The sequence below is a fragment of the Haliotis rufescens genome, unplaced genomic scaffold (assembly GCF_023055435.1).
Source record: "Haliotis rufescens isolate VD_foot unplaced genomic scaffold, xgHalRufe1.0.p SCAF_11, whole genome shotgun sequence".
Classification (NCBI taxonomy): domain Eukaryota; kingdom Metazoa; phylum Mollusca; class Gastropoda; order Lepetellida; family Haliotidae; genus Haliotis; species Haliotis rufescens.
The window spans coordinates 7,177,221-7,195,776 of record NW_025963791.1 but is presented as its reverse complement, the minus strand read 5'-3'; the positions used below and the strand labels follow the sequence as shown (position 1 = coordinate 7,195,776).

The window sequence follows — 18,556 nt, the reverse complement described above, 5'->3', positions numbered from 1 at the left end:
TCCCCAAACCAACCGATTGTCATATCTCCCTCACTTTTGGGTGCGATCGTTCGGTCATTACGTTCATCTGCGCTGTCTAGCTACATCCCATATAGATGTAATGGCCGGATCCTGGCTCTTTATTCTGGTGACCCGTGAAGATTCCGGGTTAGAATAGGTCTTCAGCAACCCATGCTTGCCATAAATGGCGACTAAGCTTGTCGTAAGAGGCTACTAACGGGATCGGGTAGTCAGGCTCGCTGACTTGGTTGAAGCATGTCATCGGCCCCGAATTCGTGGATCGATGCTCATGATATTAATCACTGGATTGTCTGGGCCAGACTCGATTATTTACAGACCGCCGTCATATAGCTGGAATATTGTTGAGTGCGGCGTTAAATAACAAACCAACCAACAATCACACTGCCACCACCGTGTGGTTCAATTTCCTGCACGAAACAACGTGCCGTCCGTTCCGCTGGCCAACGATAAATACGCATCCTGCCATCTGCTTTGAAGAGTTGGAACCTGCTCTCACCGCTAAACAGTTCTCTGACGACAATATTCACGCGTTAACGCCATGCCCTTGAATGATCGGTAGGCTCTCAGACCACAGTGAAAAAGTATTTCTGCTGATGGGATGGCCAAGAGCATGTCGTCCCAAAGACGTCACTGTGAGGTATCGGCTTCTAAGGTGACGCAGCCGTAAATGGCGCTCTTCTTAAGGCGACGCGGCCGTAAATGGCGGTCTTCCTAAGGGGTGGTAACTCTGGGTCTACCTCTCCTGGGCCTGTCTGCCGTTCCACCTGTCTGCCTGACCGGCTGACTAACCTGGGTATCGTCCTTCTCGAACAACCCATCATCCCATCAACATGGGCCTGAGTTGCCTAATTGCCCTTTCTCTCTGTTCCAATGTTAATAGGGTCATGACGATATGGCTGAAATACTGTCGATGTGACGTTAAATCTTAACTCACTAATAGGGTCATGGCCACTTTTGGCAACTGAATGTGCCAATGCCCGTTTTCGTGCCCGTTTTATACCAGATTTGCATACGGGTATTTATGCAAGGGTTATGCCCTTTTTCCGAGCACTTTGCGCATGTCTGTGATAGCATTGAATATGTTGCGTTAAGGCGATACGTTAAATAAAATATTAAAAGGTATTTTGACATTGGTTTAAAATTTACTGAAAAATATATTTGAGGTGACGTTTCTTATGTCCTTGATTTTATAAACATGGCCCATAGAGTGACAACTACGACATCCATTGGACGTATCCCGTCAAGGATCGCAGTGGTGGTTGTGGATACAGCGAAGCTGATTGTAAACCCCGAGAAGCGGCAGTAAAAATGGAATTAGGTCATTGTTCATAATAAAGTTTCATGTCATTATGTTCTGTCAACTTGTTGGTGTCAATCAAATACTTCGTTGTGTCAGATGACGGATTTAGCCACCATCAAACATGGATGAGTACTTTATTTTGCTCTGAAGTATATAATGGATAGTGTTATCGATGCGATTTATTAATTCGTAAACTTAGTATCACGACCCAATAAATATGCAAATAGGTCACCTAGCCAAATGCTCGAATCCTTTTTCATTTCTAATGTATGACAATTATGATACTGAAACACCTTCGACTAATAATCTCTAAACCATACTCTCACTCACCCAATAGACGTAGACAATTGAACAACAATGGGACACCGGTTTATTAGCACACAGACGGGTGTTAGTGATGACGTCAACATCCGGGCACTTTGTACGGGAAGTCGCAGGCCTGGGTGAGTTCGTTGAACGCCGTGTATGGAGGGCAGTCGAGTACGAAGCCAAGCTGCATGTTGCATTGGTAGTACTTCGAGCAAATGTAGGGGTCACGGTATAGGCCGTTGCCACGGCCTTGACAGAAGTCCCCAATGTTTATCGCAGTAGCTGTAGAAGAGAGGTTAGTATGGGTTAGTAGTGTTAGTTTGTGTTTGATACAAATATGATACGCGACAATATTCAACGCCTCATTTGGTTAGGGTGAGTAATAATAATATAATAAATGATCATCGATAATATGCTCACGGTGCATACACTGTTAGTTAAAAGACAGATTACAAAAGATAAGTGCTCAGTTGTGCTTTGAAAGCAGAATGAGTTGGCACTGTCCTAAGATAGTCTGGAAGATGGTTCTACTTGATGAATGAGTGAGTTAAGATTTAAAGTCACATCGGCAATATTTCAGGCATATCGTGACGAAATTCCATTAGGCAAGGAGAAATTGGGTTTGCCGTGGCATTCAAGATCATTTCACTTATGAAACGACGTGTATGCGTGTGTGTCTGTGTGTCTGTGTGTCTGTGTGGCTGGTTGTACTTGTCCACACTTGTGTCGGTTTTACCAGCGGGATATTATGTCGCAGTTCTAACATGGATACCCCTCTCAGACACAGTATACTGACTCCCAGCAGACATGTTCTCGTTTCAGCCCATTAATATCGGGCGCCATGCAGGATATCACCGAGCACCATCTTTTAACATCTGTTGGTATGACGCGGCCAGGCCATCGAACCATCGGAATTCCGCTGTCAAGGCAGACGCTCTGTCCACTGCACCAAGGAGGCGATCAGGGCATCGACCCATCGACCTTCCATTCTCCGGGCAGACGCTCTGTCCACTGCACCACGGAGGCGATCAGGGCATCGACCCATCGACCTTCCATTCTCCGGGCAGACGCTATGTCCACTGCACGGAGGCGATCAGGGCATCGACCCATCGAACTTCCGCTCTCTGGGCAGACGCTCTGTCCACTGCACCACGGAGGCGATCAGGGCATCGACCCATCGACCTTCCATTCTCCGGGCAGACGCTCTGTCCACTGCACCACGGAGGCGATCAGGGCATCGACACATCGAACTTCCGCTCTCTGGGCAGACGCTCTGTCCACTGCACCACGGCGGCGATCAGGGCATCGACCCATCGAACTTCCGCTCTCTGGGCAGACGCTATGTCCACTGCACCACGGAGGCGATCAGGGCATCGACACATCGACCTTCCATTCTCCGGGCAGACGCTATGTCCACTGCATCACGGAGGCGATCAGGGCATCGACCCATCGACCTTCCATTCTCCGGGCAGACGCTATGTCCACTGCACCACGGAGGCGATCAGGACATCGACCCATCGAACTTCCGCTCTCCGGGCAGACGCTCTGTCCACTGCACCACGGAGGCGATCAGGGCATCGACACATCGACCTTCCATCTCCGGGCAGACGCTCTGTCCACTGCACCACGGAGGCGATCAGGGCATCGACCCATAGACCTTCCGCTCTCTGGGCAGACGCTCTGTCCACTGCACCACGGAGGCGATCAGGGCATCGACCCATCGACCTTCCATTCTCCGGGCAGACGCTCTGTCCACTGCACCACGGAGGCGATCAGGGAATCGACATATCGACCTTCCATTCTCCGGGCAGACGCTATGTCCACTGTACCATGCAGGCGATCTGTCCAATGAGCCGGTTTCGCTATTTGGTGGTGGAATGGGGTTTAATGTCGCGTCCAAGATTATTGAACTTATATAGCGACGTGCAAGCGTGTGTGCGTGTCTGCTTCTACGAGTCCGGACTGATGCCGATTGATAGTGATAGCTCACTGAGATACCATGCCGCAGTTTAACTTGAGTACCCCACTCAGAGACAGTATACTAACCAGTCCTTGCTTTAGCCCCTTAATGCCGAGCGCTAGACAGGGTAACAACAAGTACCATCTTGTAACGTCTTTTTGTATGACGCGGCCTGGGATCGAACCCTTCGCATCTCCGGGCGGGCGCTCTACCACTAGACCACTGAGGTGATTTCGTTATTAGGCTTGAGCAAGGTGATCAAACCTTGCCTGTTGTAATGTAGGCCGAATTTTAATTCTTGTTTTTAGAATTTCTCGACCATAATTGCCAGATACAAGTGAACAAAATAAAGTTGGGTTGAAAAGCGATCAGTTAACCTAAGAACTAATAAAACGCTTTAAAATGGTTTGAAACTAAAAGGGGTAAAATCAGCTGAATAGAATGTTTAAGTGTTGCTGGCTGATGAAGGAAACAAAAAAATTACTTGCGAATGGCAGACCATCTCACCCAAGGACAAAAATATAGTTCCATACAGATGACGACATGTAGTTAGTATATTAATACATGGACACTAGCTTTATAGTACAACGTGGCTGAGGTGACTAAGCTTGTAATAGGCGACTAGCGGGTTCGGATGGTCAGTCTCGCTGACTTGGTAGATGCATATAATCGTATCCCAATTGCGTAGACCGATGCTCATGATGTCAATCACTGGATTGTCTGGTCCAGACTCGATTATTTACATACCAGTGTCATATAGCCGGAATGTTGCTGAGTGCGGAGTGAAACAACAAACAAACACTTAGTGGCTAGATAGAACACTGCGGTTAGATAATACACATTGTGTAGAAAGAACATTGTGACTAGATAGTCGCAAGAAGGTACGCGGTGGCTAGAGTGAGTGAGTGAGTTGGTTTTAACGCCGCTTTTAACGGTATTCCAGTTATATCACGGCGTGGCAGCTTAATGTGGGAGGAAAGCCCGAAGTGATGCAGGTCTCAGACGTTTACCACTTCGGTGAAACCAACGAGCACGGGTATGGTGCTGACAAACCTAGAAACATAATCGTGGCGAACCGGGATTCGAACCCACAAACATACTTAGGTTTCTGGCGTGCCAAATGGACGCAACTCTGCACAGAGAATCGACCACCCGTCACCCGTAGTATACAAGTAGTCGATAACACATGACGGAATTAGTACTCACTGTTCCAAGTGGTTTGTCTGGGTGTGTTTATCGATGTAAAGGAATTTCCTGTAGAGATGTACACATGCTGCACTACGGATACTTTAGTTTGGGTTTAAAGTTTACATTACTGCGAATTTATGAATTTATGAAAAATCAAATATAGTCGATTAAATTGGAAGGAAGTGGAACTCACGGTTTCTCGTGGTTTGTCTGGGTGTGTAAGGCCTCTGTGTGTAAGGCCTCTGTGTGTAAGGCCTCTGTGTTGAAGGCATCTGTGTAGAAGGCCTCTGTGTAGAAGGCCTCTGTGTTGAAGGCTCCTGTGTAGACGGCCTCTGTGTAGAAAAGACTGGTGTATATGGCTTCGGCGTTATCGGATGAACAGTTGACCTCGAAGTGCTGGTAGTCGTTGTGGTGGTTGTACTTATAGTTGGACTCTTGCTGGTGAAGGGTGTGTTGGGGGCAATGTTGCACGGGACGTTGGCCGCACGGTCGCAAAATTTGCCCTTAGGGTTGAAGCGTAACCCCGCGAGACAGGTGAACGGGTGGGCAATTCCATTGACACAGATGAAGTACACCGCACAGCTGTGGGGACTTGGGTAGAAGTCGCTGATTCGACCATAGCAGAAGTCTGTGACGGACGTAGCTGAAACAAAAATGATAGTGTGTACTATCTAAAGGTCATAAAGAGGATTGTCTTTGAGACAAGTTTGGGATCGACTGTTTGAAAAAATATATGCTTATAAAAAATTTACCTTCACCTTGAATATCAAAAGATCGATCCCAAAATAGACCTAAAGACGATTCTCAACTTTTACAAATATCAGTTGTTCGCTGGACATGTCCGATGGATAAAAACAAAATGTGTTCTGAATAAGAAGACCTCGGCTTATTTCTTCACAGAATAGAATTGCATATTTTGAAGCAGTGAACGACAAAATATCCAAAATATCCAAAATGTCTCTAGCAACATTCTCGGGGTCAACCTCCAGAATGTTAAATGGTGTGTCCCTTATGATGGAGTGAGTGGATGAGGCTTCTACTCCTCCGTATCAGCATCACAAGCTGAGAATATCTAAAGATGAGGGATGGGATGGAATGGGAATAGAGGATGTCTCCCGAGTGTCTTTTGATATCAATTATTAACATTCGACCTCGGCGTTTTAAACTTTCATTGCCAAATGTTGATGAATTTGACATAGAAAAACAGAAAAAAATAGGAGAAATTCTATTTATCATCCTGCATAATTCATTTTTCAAACTTTTTCAAGTTTTGTTTGTTTGTTGTTTAACGCCGCACTCGCCGATCCCGTTCGTCGCCTCTTACGACAAGCATAGTCGACTTTCACTGCAAGCATGGGTTGCTGAAAACCTATTCTAACCCGGATCGTCCGGGATCTTAAGTGTATACCAGCTTCACTGCCAGACTTTAAACATTGTATTGACTATGAACGGAGAAATTAGCATCTGGTATAAAACTACATCAAGTGTTGATAATGTACTGCGTGCTGAAATATCCGTTCACGAAGTCACTAGATATGTACAGACACTGAGGGCGAGCTTATCACCAGGCCCTGGCAATACTGATAATCAACATGTGATTTTCGTGGGTGAGCTTCTTGTAAGAAAGTTAGCACTAGTATTTTATGCTATTCTTAGACTTCAGTACACACCTATACACGCGGGGTAATTATATCTATTGATAAGGGAAAAAGAAAATCAAACCCTGTCAAGTACAGAGGTATTTCGCTGACATCTTGCCTTAGAAAGCTTTTTGAGAAAATTCTCCTAGAAAGATTAGAAACGTGGACATCCCGAAATGCCTGTAATTTTCCCGATATGTTGCAGTTTTGCTTTAGGAATGAGCACGCTGCTGTTATGTCGCTATTTACCCTCAGTGGATGTGTACAAAGTTATGTTAACAAGGGATCATGTTTTCACATCATTTCTAGATAACGCGAAAGATTTTGATCGAATATTGCATTTTGGTCTCTTCGTCAAACTCTATCATCTTGGTATTAGAGGTAAAATGTGGTCTCTGTTACATCACTGTTATACTTCCATGTATGCGTGTGTTCAGTATAAGGGCGAGCAATCTGATGTATTTGCTGTTAGACAAGGTATAGGTCAGGGTAGAGTTATCTCAGCTTGGCTTTTCTTAGGTACATAAATGACCTCATAACTGAGCTTCGGCAGTTAGATACAGGAATATGTATATTATAATGTTAGTTTAGCATGAGTGTTACTTGCTGATGATACTACACTTATCAGTTACAGCCCTAAAGGTCTACAAACAACTTTTGATACAGTTGTTAATTACGCATCCAAATGGCATATCATAATGCATAGAAAAGTAAAATTGTTGTGTTCCATAAAAAGAAGCAATTAATGTTTACGCATGCTTATCACTTTTGAGATTATGACATACCTTTGTTTGATAATGTAAGATGTGCAGGTGTTTTATAAAATAATCTTTCTTTTAGATTATATATTGAAGAGAGCTGTACAAAAAGCAAGGCGCACTATTAATTCTCCCCTCTCTGTTGGTTTGAATAGTAGTGATTTACATAAGTATGTAAGTATTAGGATATGGAAAAGAATGATCTTCCGGGATTCGAACCCACACTGTCAGAGTGAGGCACCTAATCGCCAGCACACAAAGTCAGCGATCTAACCCACTCAGCCACCGAGGCTTCCACAAAAAGGAAAATCCGACTACTGGTAGTCTAGATCATGTATTTTGTGTACCCCTCTGACAAGTGTAAACGTTCTCACACTGATGCCACTATTGCTAATCTAGGACTTTAGAGCATGGTTGGCTATGTGAGGTGAAATTGGGTTTAACATCGCGTCCAAGATTATTGCACTTATATAGCGACGTGCATGTACGTGTGTGTATTTGTGTGGCTGCTTGTACTAGTCCGGACTGATGGTGATTTATAGTGCTAGCTCACTGAGATACCATGCCGCAGTTTAACATGAATACCCCACTCAGACACAGTATACCGACTCCGAGCCGACCGGTCCTTGTTTTAGCCCCTTAATGTCGAGCGCCAGACAGGGTAACAACAAGTAACAACGTCTTTTAACGTCTTTTGGTATGACGCGGCCGGGGATCGAACCCCGGACCTTCCGCTCTCGGGGCGGACGCTCCCACTAGACCACGGAGGCGGTGGTTGGCTATGTAGATAAATGTAGACTACAGCTGCTGGGGCGTCTATGCAACAACTCATGTGTCTCAGTTTGTAAAATGTCTAACTTGATTTAGTCACGATATGGCTGAAATATTGCCGATATGACTTTAAATATTCACTCATTCACTCACTCAGTTTGTAAAACGCCACTCTATTATTTTCATAACAATAACTTACACAGTTTATGTGGAGTGTTGCCTCAACAAATGAGAAATATAAGCTACTTCATCATGTATTTCACTACGCTTGCACAGGGGAATTCCCCGCGACGAATAAGTGGAGAAAGACTTATTAAATGAAATAACTACCCACGAGGAAGAAGTATGGAAATATAAATTATCATGTAGAGCTGACCTGTTTCGATATTCTAAAATTCACAAAACGCTTACTCCTCATGTGTTGAGCAGCATTGTAATGTTATATCCAGAATTGAGCGAAGAAATACAGTATGTAATAAGGATTGGATCCAGTAGCAAAATATCTAAGGAATGTACAAAATGTTATACTTTTGCTCATGATTATTATCACCATGTATTTAATTATTAGTATTAGTTTGCAGCATGGATTTTAAGGATTGTAACGAAGAGGTGATACACCTTTAAGATTTTGAGTTGATATGTTTAGGTCATTCACTACACTACCAGTCCCATTGTTTGTGTTCCGGTTGAGTGGCTGACCCTATTTTTCTGCTTAGGTTTATCTTTGCGTGCTCTTTAACCCTCATGGTACCTTGCGCGTTCGGTTTCAAACTCAATGTATCAAGGTTAAATCTACCGGAACCTAGCTCTACATTGAACGCACTGTATGTTTCTCCTAAAATTGATCATCTCTGATTGACTAATGAAAAACAAGTGTTTTCCAAATTCATGGTAGCATGTACATTTAGTATCATTGGCATATTTCCATATTTGTAGGTAACTTGATGCCACTGGATAACTCTGGTCATGTAGCTGCTGAAGTTCAAATGTAATATACGCTAAGTGTGAGTGAGTGAGTTTGTGAATTTATGATTTTACGCCGTTTTTAGCAATATTCCAGGAATATCACGGCGGGGGACACCAGAAATGGGCTTCACACATTGTACCCATTTCGGGAATCGAACCCGGGTCTTCGGCGTGACGAGCGAACGCTTTAACCACTAGGCTACCCGACCGCCCTCATACGCTAAGAGGAATGTTTTGTTTATCATCATATGTAAAGATATAAAATTAGGTTTATCCAGAGACCATATAGTAGATTTATGGCCTCTGGTTTATCTGTTGACTACATTTTGACACTTGTCAGGGGGGTACTCAAAGTACGTGATCTAGACTACCAGTTGTTGGAATTTCATTTTTGTGGAAGCCTCGGTGGCTGAGTGGGTTAGATCGCGAACTTTGTGTGCTGGCGATTAGGTGCCTCACCCTGGTAGGTGTGGGTTCGAATCCCGGACGGGACTCAACCCCAAAAATTACAAGAATCTGTACTTTACTAAGAAAGAGTTATCCCAAATATAACATTTGTTACACGCAGTAAGAAGTGTAAATTTAGCATTTATATGTATATCCTATGTATCTGTAGTTTGTCTCTCTTGATTGCCATCATTTACATCTAATGTAAAGTATTGCCCGTCTTTTATTTACATGCAACAATGAATTAATTACTGATGCATATTTGTATGGTGTTGGTATCAAAGTAATGCTTATCAAACAATTTACCTATATCCTTATGATGGTTATAACTGTTCATATATACAGCTCTAAGTAAGTGTATGTTTGTTTGTTGTTTAACGCCGCACTCAGCAATATTACAGCAATATGACGGCGGTCTGTAAGTAATCGAATCTGGACCAGACAATCCAGTAATTGACAACATGAGCATCGATCCACGCAATTGTAATCGATGACATGCATGAACCAAGTCAGCGAGCCTGACCAACCGCCTCTTACGACAAGCAAAGTCGCCTTTTACGGCAAGCATGGATTGCTGAAGACCTATTCTACCCCGGATCTTCACGGGCCAAGTAAGTGTATGATGTATGTGGAATGCATAATCGGATTTGCATGTCAGATGAATTATTATGCTCTGTTTGTATTTGTTATATATTTTATACTGTGAGGAATGATATTCTCATTGGTTGTTATTATATGTTTCAGGGTTTCATGAATAAACAGAATTCACATCCGTTGCCGTGTTGACCTTTTTCAGCGAAGCATACACCTCTGCTGCAATTGCTACATACTGTAAACAGGGCCGTTGGTGATGGGTGGTGGGCTCGTCACGATGACCTGCGGGGGAGTGTTGGGTTTCCGAGTGGTGATCGCTGGACGCTGAGTGGTGGCGGGACCATGGTGAAAATCTATGTGCCTAGGGGTGAGGAAGTGTAACGGCATTAAACATAGCTAACGGAGATAAGGGCAGACGTTTTAGTTTTACTGATTTTAGTACTGGCAAAATGGTCTGTAATGCTTTAGACAGGAATTTAGAAGGGTTTTAAAGTTTAATTGGGACGATAGATTGAGATGAAAAAAAATCTGACCTCACTGGTTCGTTCCGGATACCGGATAACATGAGTTTTAAATTTCTGTCTTGTTTCAAGTTTCAAGAAATGCACTTAAGAGAGTTTGCATTTGAATATCATATCTCATTAAAATCAGATCTTGGTGCTCGCTATCGCTTCACACCGCTTTGACAGAATTAGACTTTAACTCCTTTAAACACATCCTAACAAATCCCCGATCACAGATCAATGACCATAAGCAGGGAGAATGGATTTCGAACCCAACATCATCGTATCCTGGCACGACTACGGGACGCAACCCTGCACAGCGAATTGCACGTGGCAACCCGTGTCCCCACCACCCTTACAATGACAGCAATAGCATCATTGTGAAAGAGAAAAGTCACCGCATTGCTTAAGTCTAAAAACATTCATATTGTTATTGAAGGCCTGTATTGGATATATACCACATGTATTGTTCATCAATACAAATCTAAAATCTTACGGTCCTGGTCCTACACAGTTAGTTCTGTCTGGGGTGGCGAGTTCGTCCACGATGGCGTGGAGTAGGGGATAGGGGCCTTGGCCACAGTCGGCCCCTGAGAAGTCATCCAAGTCCACGGCCCACACCATGACGCCTCCAAAGCCGGACGACTTGATGTAGCACACCTGTAGCAAGAAGAGAACAGGGAGATTAGTTCAGCGACCATAGGGATGTCCTAAGCTATGTCCTTGTACCATGTTTTGTCAGGTGAACAAGAGACTTGCCTTTGCATGACTGTGTTTGTGACGGGTGCCACCAGTGGGGCAGGATTCACTTTCCATTTCACTATTTGATAGTTATTCATAAACACATTCGGAATTTTAATGGACTATGATTCTTGCTTTTGTTTAGCGCCACTTTGAACAGTGTTTTCAGTTATATCATTCCAGTTTCGAACCTGATCGGTAAATGTTAGTCTTTTGAGTACAAGTGTTGCATATCTGAGTAGGTGAGTTTAGTTTATCGTTTCTTTGAACTGTATAACAGTATTCCATGTATATCACAGCGTGTCAGCTTGATGTGGGAGGAATCCCGAACTGATGCACGTCTTACGCGTTTGCCATGTTGGTAAAACCCACGAGCACGGCATGGTGCTGACAAACCTAAAAACATAATCAAGGATTCGAACCCACTACTAAATAGGCGCAACTCTGCACAGCGAATTACGATTCTTTAGACGCTAGGCCCGTGCCATTAACGTTGTTTGTCATTCAGACCCTGATTGCCGTCGTAAATCTGATTCAACATGCGCTTACCTTCACAAGGAGACTCAGTTTGTCGTCGTAGCCCACCTACTTACTACATCAGCTTACCTTCTGCCGGAGACTCAGTTTGTTGTCGTAGCCCACCCACTGGTTGCCTAGAGTCATATAGCGGACGCGCTGTTCGGGAATATCTACAATTTTGCCACCATTGTGCTCCATTTCACAAATCTGAAACCAGAACAATTCATATTCATGTCAGTCAGGGCTCGAGTCTTATGTGAAAAAAGATTGAATGGGATAAGCAAACAAAACAACATCAGTGCCATCACGACTTTCCACGGCACAAAAACGTCCCTATAATCTTCAGTGGAAGTACGAAATGACTTATTTTTGTGTAAAATTGTATTGTAAAATAATTTATATCCAAAGTGGTTATGGGACCATCATCACATTTCATTACACAATCGCCATGGCATCAAAAGGCATTTCTTTCTTTCTTAAATATTATCAAATAAAAGCACTTTCTAAAACATAACAATTATCTAAGAGTTTTGAAGGGAAGTCGCTATCCAATTTATGTACGCTTCACTCACCTCCTGGTAAGACAGGAAGCCCGCCTCACGTGTGTACGTTCCGTTTGCGCCGGGGCCACTGGCGGGTGCACCTAGGGTGTTGTCAGCAGTTGACAGGGTGAACGTGCGACCATATAGAGCCACGCCTATGTTTAGTTTCTCTCTAGGAGCGCCCATCTTCACCCAGTATTCAGCTGCCCAATGCTAAAACAAAATAAATTTAATATATTCAATTCGCAACTTCAAAAGTGAATAATTTACTGTGCCTTATTTAACGTGGGTACAAGCTTATATATTTTCCTGTTAAAAATATATTTTACAAAAAAAGGCAATGGTGGGGAAACAAGATTAAATTGCCCATTGCCTTATTAACTTAAGTCGATAACCACCTATGGTCAAGTGGACAGAGCGTCTGCCCGGAGAGCGAAAAGTCGGTGGCTCGATCACCGTTTGCGTCATACCTTAAAAAGATGGTACTTGTTGTTAATTTGCATGGCACTCGACATTATAGGAGATACAACAAGGACTGGTCGGCTCGGGGTCAGTATACTGTGTAGCTCACATGTCACAGATTTAGAGCTACAGTTTGAACGTATCAACTAAGCCAGATAGAAGACGGTTTTGAATAACATGAACAGACTGAAATTTGAGAGCTCTTCTTCCCTAACATGATACGTATTTTCAACATTTCGTCTCTTATTTGATTGTAAATTGAACATTCTAAATAGTAAATTGGAATTCATTTTCACATGAAAACAAAAACTAACTGCATAATTAAATTTTAGAACTCCCAAGGCTCAGAAAGTTGATCAATGGTTCCATAAGACGGTTCAGAATTTTGAAAAAGACATTTCATTCATTTTTCGACCGTTATAAAAAGGAACGCATTCGACTCTCCGGAACCATTCAACGTAATCAGCTGAGTTTAAATTGTAGGTATTACTGGCCATGATGCGTTAATGTTTATTTTAAAGAATTGAAAATTGAGTGACTTTCATGAATGTAAACATACCAATGCTTAAAGAGTGTTCAAAGTCTTTTTAAAAAAATGATCCTTCATTGGTCAGTGGGTATGATCCTTCATTGTTCAGTGGGTATGACCCTTCATTGGTCAGTGGGTATGATCCTTCATTGGTCAGTGGGTATGATCTTTCATTGTTCAGTGGGTATGATCATTCATTGGTCAGTGGGTATGATCCTTCATTGGTCAGTGGGTACGATACTCCATTGGTCAGTGGGCATGATCCTTCATTGATCACTTGGGTTGATCCTTCATTGTTCAGTGGGTATGATCCTTCATTGGTCAGTGGGTATGCTCTTTCATTGGTCAGTGGGTATGATCCTTCATTGGTCAGTGGGTATGATCATTCATTGGTCAGTGGGTATGATCCTTCATTGGTCAGTGGGCATGATCCTTCATTGGTCAGTGGGTACGATACTCCATTGGTCAGTGGGCATGATCCTTCATTGATCACTTGGGTTGATCCTTCATTGTTCAGTGGGTATGATCCTTCATTGGTCAGTGGGTATGCTCTTTCATTGGTCAGTGGGTATGATCATTCATTGGTCAGTGGGTATGATCCTTCATTGGTCAGTGGGTACGATACTCCATTGGTCAGTGGGCATGATCCTTCATCGATCACTTGGGTTGATCCTTTATTGTTCAGTGGGTATGATCCTTCATTGGTCAGTGGGTATGCTCTTTCATTGGTCAGTGGGTATGATCCTTCATTGGTCAGTGGGCATGATCCTTCATTGGTCAGTGGGAATGATCCTTCATTGGTCAGTGGGTACGATACTTCATTGGTCAGTGGGCATGATCCTTCATTGGTCAGTGGGGTTAATCCTTCAGTGTTCAGCGGATATGATCCTTCATTGTTCAGTGAGACTGATCCTTCATTGTTCAGTGAGACTGATCCTTCATTGTACAGTGGTTCTGATCCTTAATTGTTCAGTGGGTATGATCCTTCATTGGTCAGTGGGTATGATCCTTCATTGGTCAGTGGGTATGATCTTTCATTGTTCAGTGGGTATGATCATTCATTGGTCAGTGGGTATGATCCTTCATTGGTCAGTGGGTACGATACTCCATTGGTCAGTGGGCATGATCCTTCATTGATCACTTGGGTTGATCCTTCATTGTTCAGTGGGTATGATCCTTCATTGGTCAGTGGGTATGCTCTTTCATTGGTCAGTGGGTATGATCCTTCATTGGTCAGTGGGTATGATCATTCATTGGTCAGTGGGTATGATCCTTCATTGGTCAGTGGGCATGATCCTTCATTGGTCAGTGGGTACGATACTCCATTGGTCAGTGGGCATGATCCTTCATTGATCACTTGGGTTGATCCTTCATTGTTCAGTGGGTATGATCCTTCATTGGTCAGTGGGTATGCTCTTTCATTGGTCAGTGGGTATGATCATTCATTGGTCAGTGGGTATGATCCTTCATTGGTCAGTGGGTACGATACTCCATTGGTCAGTGGGCATGATCCTTCATCGATCACTTGGGTTGATCCTTTATTGTTCAGTGGGTATGATCCTTCATTGGTCAGTGGGTATGCTCTTTCATTGGTCAGTGGGTATGATCCTTCATTGGTCAGTGGGCATGATCCTTCATTGGTCAGTGGGCATGATCCTTCATTGGTCAGTGGGTACGATACTTCATTGGTCAGTGGGCATGATCCTTCATTGGTCAGTGGGGTTAATCCTTCAGTGTTCAGCAGATATGATCCTTCATTGTTCAGTGAGACTGATCCTTCATTGTTCAGTGAGACTGATCCTTCATTGTACAGTGGTTCTGATCCTTAATTGTTCAGTGGGTATGATCCTTCATTGGTCAGTGGGTTGATCCTTCATTGGTCAGTGGGTATGATCCTTGATTGTTCAGTGGGGTTGACCCTTCATTGTTCAGGGGGTATGATCCTTCATTGGTCAGTGGGTATGATCCTTCATTGTTCAGTGGGTATGACCCTTCATTGGTCAGTGGGTATGATCCTTCATTGCTCAGTGGGTATGATCTTTCATTGTTCAGTGGGTATGATCATTCATTGGTCAGTGGGTATGATCCTTCATTGGTCAGTGGGTACGATACTCCATTGGTCAGTGGGCATGATCCTTCATTGATCACTTGGGTTGATCCTTCATTGTTCAGTGGGTATGATCCTTCATTGGTCAGTGGGTATGCTCTTTCATTGGTCAGTGGGTATGATCCTTCATTGGTCAGTGGGTATGATCATTCATTGGTCAGTGGGTATGATCCTTCATTGGTCAGTGGGCATGATCCTTCATTGGTCAGTGGGTACGATACTCCATTGGTCAGTGGGCATGATCCTTCATTGATCACTTGGGTTGATCCTTCATTGTTCAGTGGGTATGATCCTTCATTGGTCAGTGGGTATGCTCTTTCATTGGTCAGTGAGTATGATCCTTCATTGGTCAGTGGGTATGATCATTCATTGGTCAGTGGGCATGATCCTTCATTGGTCAGTGGGTACGATACTCCATTGGTCAGTGGGCATGATCCTTCATTGATCACCTGGGTTGATCCTTCATTGTTCAGTGGGTATGATCCTTCATTGGTCAGTGGGTATGCTCTTTCATTGGTCAGTGGGTATGATCCTTCATTGGTCAGTGGGCATGATCCTTCATTGGTCAGTGGGCATGATCCTTCATTGGTCAGTGGGTACGATACTTCATTGGTCAGTGGGCATGATCCTTCATTGGTCAGTGGGGTTAATCCTTCAGTGTTCAGCGGATATGATCCTTCATTGTTCAGTGAGACTGATCCTTCATTGTTCAGTGAGACTGATCTTTCATTGTACAGTGGTTCTGATCCTTCATTGTTCAGTGGGTATGATCCTTCATTGGTCAGTGGGTTGATCCTTCATTGGTCAGTGGGTATGATCCTTGATTGTTCAGTGGGGTTGACCCTTCATTGTTCAGGGGGTATGATCCTTCATTGGTCAGTGGGCATGATCCTTCATTGGTCAGTGGGGTTAATCCTTCAGTGTTCAGCGGGTATGGTCCTTCATTGTTCAGTGAGACTGATCCTACATTGGTTGGTTGGTTGGGGTTGTTCCTTATTGGTCAGTTGGGATGGCCGTTCATTGGTCAGTGGGACTGGTCGTTCATTGGTCATTTGGTATGGACCTTCATTGGCCGGTGCCACTAGTTCTACATTGATGACAATTAGTGTATAATATCTGTTCATTTGAGACATACACAGCTGTCTGACCTGGAAACTCCGCCCACCCCATGTAGGTCTGATCTGATCTATGTTTACGACACGAGTGTCTAAATTCCGGTACAATTCCGAGTTGGAGCGAGGGATATACCGGAATTTAGCACGAGTGTCGTAAACATAGTATGGCATGAACACTCATGTGATGTTCTTTTTATTATCGAAGAAAATGTCTACATACAGAGACAACTTTTAGTATTTACCTATAAGGATAGCAAGTTGAAAAATAAGCGGAACTACAATTTGTCGAATGACGTCAACAATCTTCAGCTGTGACGTCGTTTCAAGTGTGACGTCACTCCTACCTCATGTCACTATAAGATTCGCATGACGTCAACAATGCCGTCCGGATGACGGAAACAATACACTGTTGTCTCGTGACGTGATATGACCCAAGGGCACATATGATTTTGATGAACCCCGATAAGTTTGTCCTCGTAGGTAATAAACAGGCTAATTTCCATTTCAACCTTATTAAAAAAGTAATTTCGACCTTTGGCCATTCATTTAGTCAGATAATTTGATCTCCCTTTGTTATCTGGACAGGATTTAATATGTTTCAACTGTAACAGCAAGCTTTCCTGGTAATTAGGTGGCTAACCGACTGTATGTTTCTTCCTTTCTCAGAATTCAGCGAGATCCAGATGAGCTTTAAAGCACAATGTACTTATCCACAGACCGTAATTCCTCTAACAGACGCCCTGTCGTGTATTTTGTCGGACATAGTAATCCCACAGGATTGATTCTTGATTTCTGGTGTGTGTTTAACCTTTATTGGAGAAAATACGGTATTTCTATTAAAATCTTCACACAATCTGAGAGATTGCATTAACATCTCGCGAGTTGACCTCGATTGCAAAGGCTTCTTGCATGCAAACATGACCAAGGCATGTGTCACACATGTTTAAATACATGCACATGTTCTGTGTGATGTTTTCTCCACTGGGACCATGATTTTGTAGCCTCACATCTCTCGTGGAAAGACTCTCACAAATCTCGAGCCAAGCAGATATATTTTCAATGGATAACATTGTGACATTATAATAAATCATACTGCACGAAGTCTTCATCCATTTGAACACAGAACACTTAACTGACAAAGATGTTGTTGTTTTTTTAAAAAAAGGTTCTCGTATAATATTTGCGACAGACATAGACAGATAGCTGGTTCACCAAGTAACGGAGACGAGGAAAAGAATTTTATTACTACTGTGTCAATGCCATTCAGTAAACAGAGAAATGTATAACTGTGACAGGTTTGGAGTGCGCCCCTCTACAAGCTATATAACTGTGATGCACTTCAGTATATAATGCAGTCACCTACATAATTATGTATAACTGTTAAACAGAACAGGGTAAGAGTGTACCCATCTACAAGGTGTAAATCGGCGATACATTACTGGGTAACAGTGTACCCCACTACCAGGTTTATAATTGTGATACAGTTCAGGGTAACAGTGCACCCATCTACCGGGTGTATAACTGTGATGCAGTACAGGGTTACAGTGCTCCCATCTACCAGGTGTATAACTGTGATGCAGTTCAGGGTGACAGTGCTCCCATCTACCAGGTGTATAACTGTGATGCAGTACAGGGTTACAGTGCTCCCATCTACCAGGTGTATAACTGTGATGCAGTACTGGGTTACAGTGTGCCCATCTACCAGGTGTATAACTGTGATGCAGTACAGGGTTACAGTGTGCCCATCTACCAGGTGTATAACTGTGATACAGTACTTGGTTACAGTGTACCGATCTACCAGGTGTATAACTGTGATGCAGTACAGGGTTACAGTGTACCCATCTACCGGGTGTAAAAATGTGATACAGTACTGGGTTACAGTGTACCGATCTACCAGGTGTATAACTGTGATGCAGTACAGGGTTTCAGTGTACCCATCTACCAGGTGTATTACTGTGATGCAGTTCAGGGTAACAGTGCACCCATCTACCAGGTGTATAAATGTGATGCAGTACAGGGTTACAGTGCTCCCATCTACCAGGTGTATAAATGTGATGCAGTACAGGGTTACAGTGCTCCCATCT

The 18,556-nt window shown here is 43.4% G+C and overlaps 1 pseudogene; it reads right to left on the bottom strand.

Moving 5' to 3' along the window:
• Positions 1 to 1,674: 1,674 nt before the first annotated feature.
• Positions 1,675 to 18,556, bottom strand: part of LOC124134340 — a 49,216-nt pseudogene continuing 32,334 nt past the window's right edge.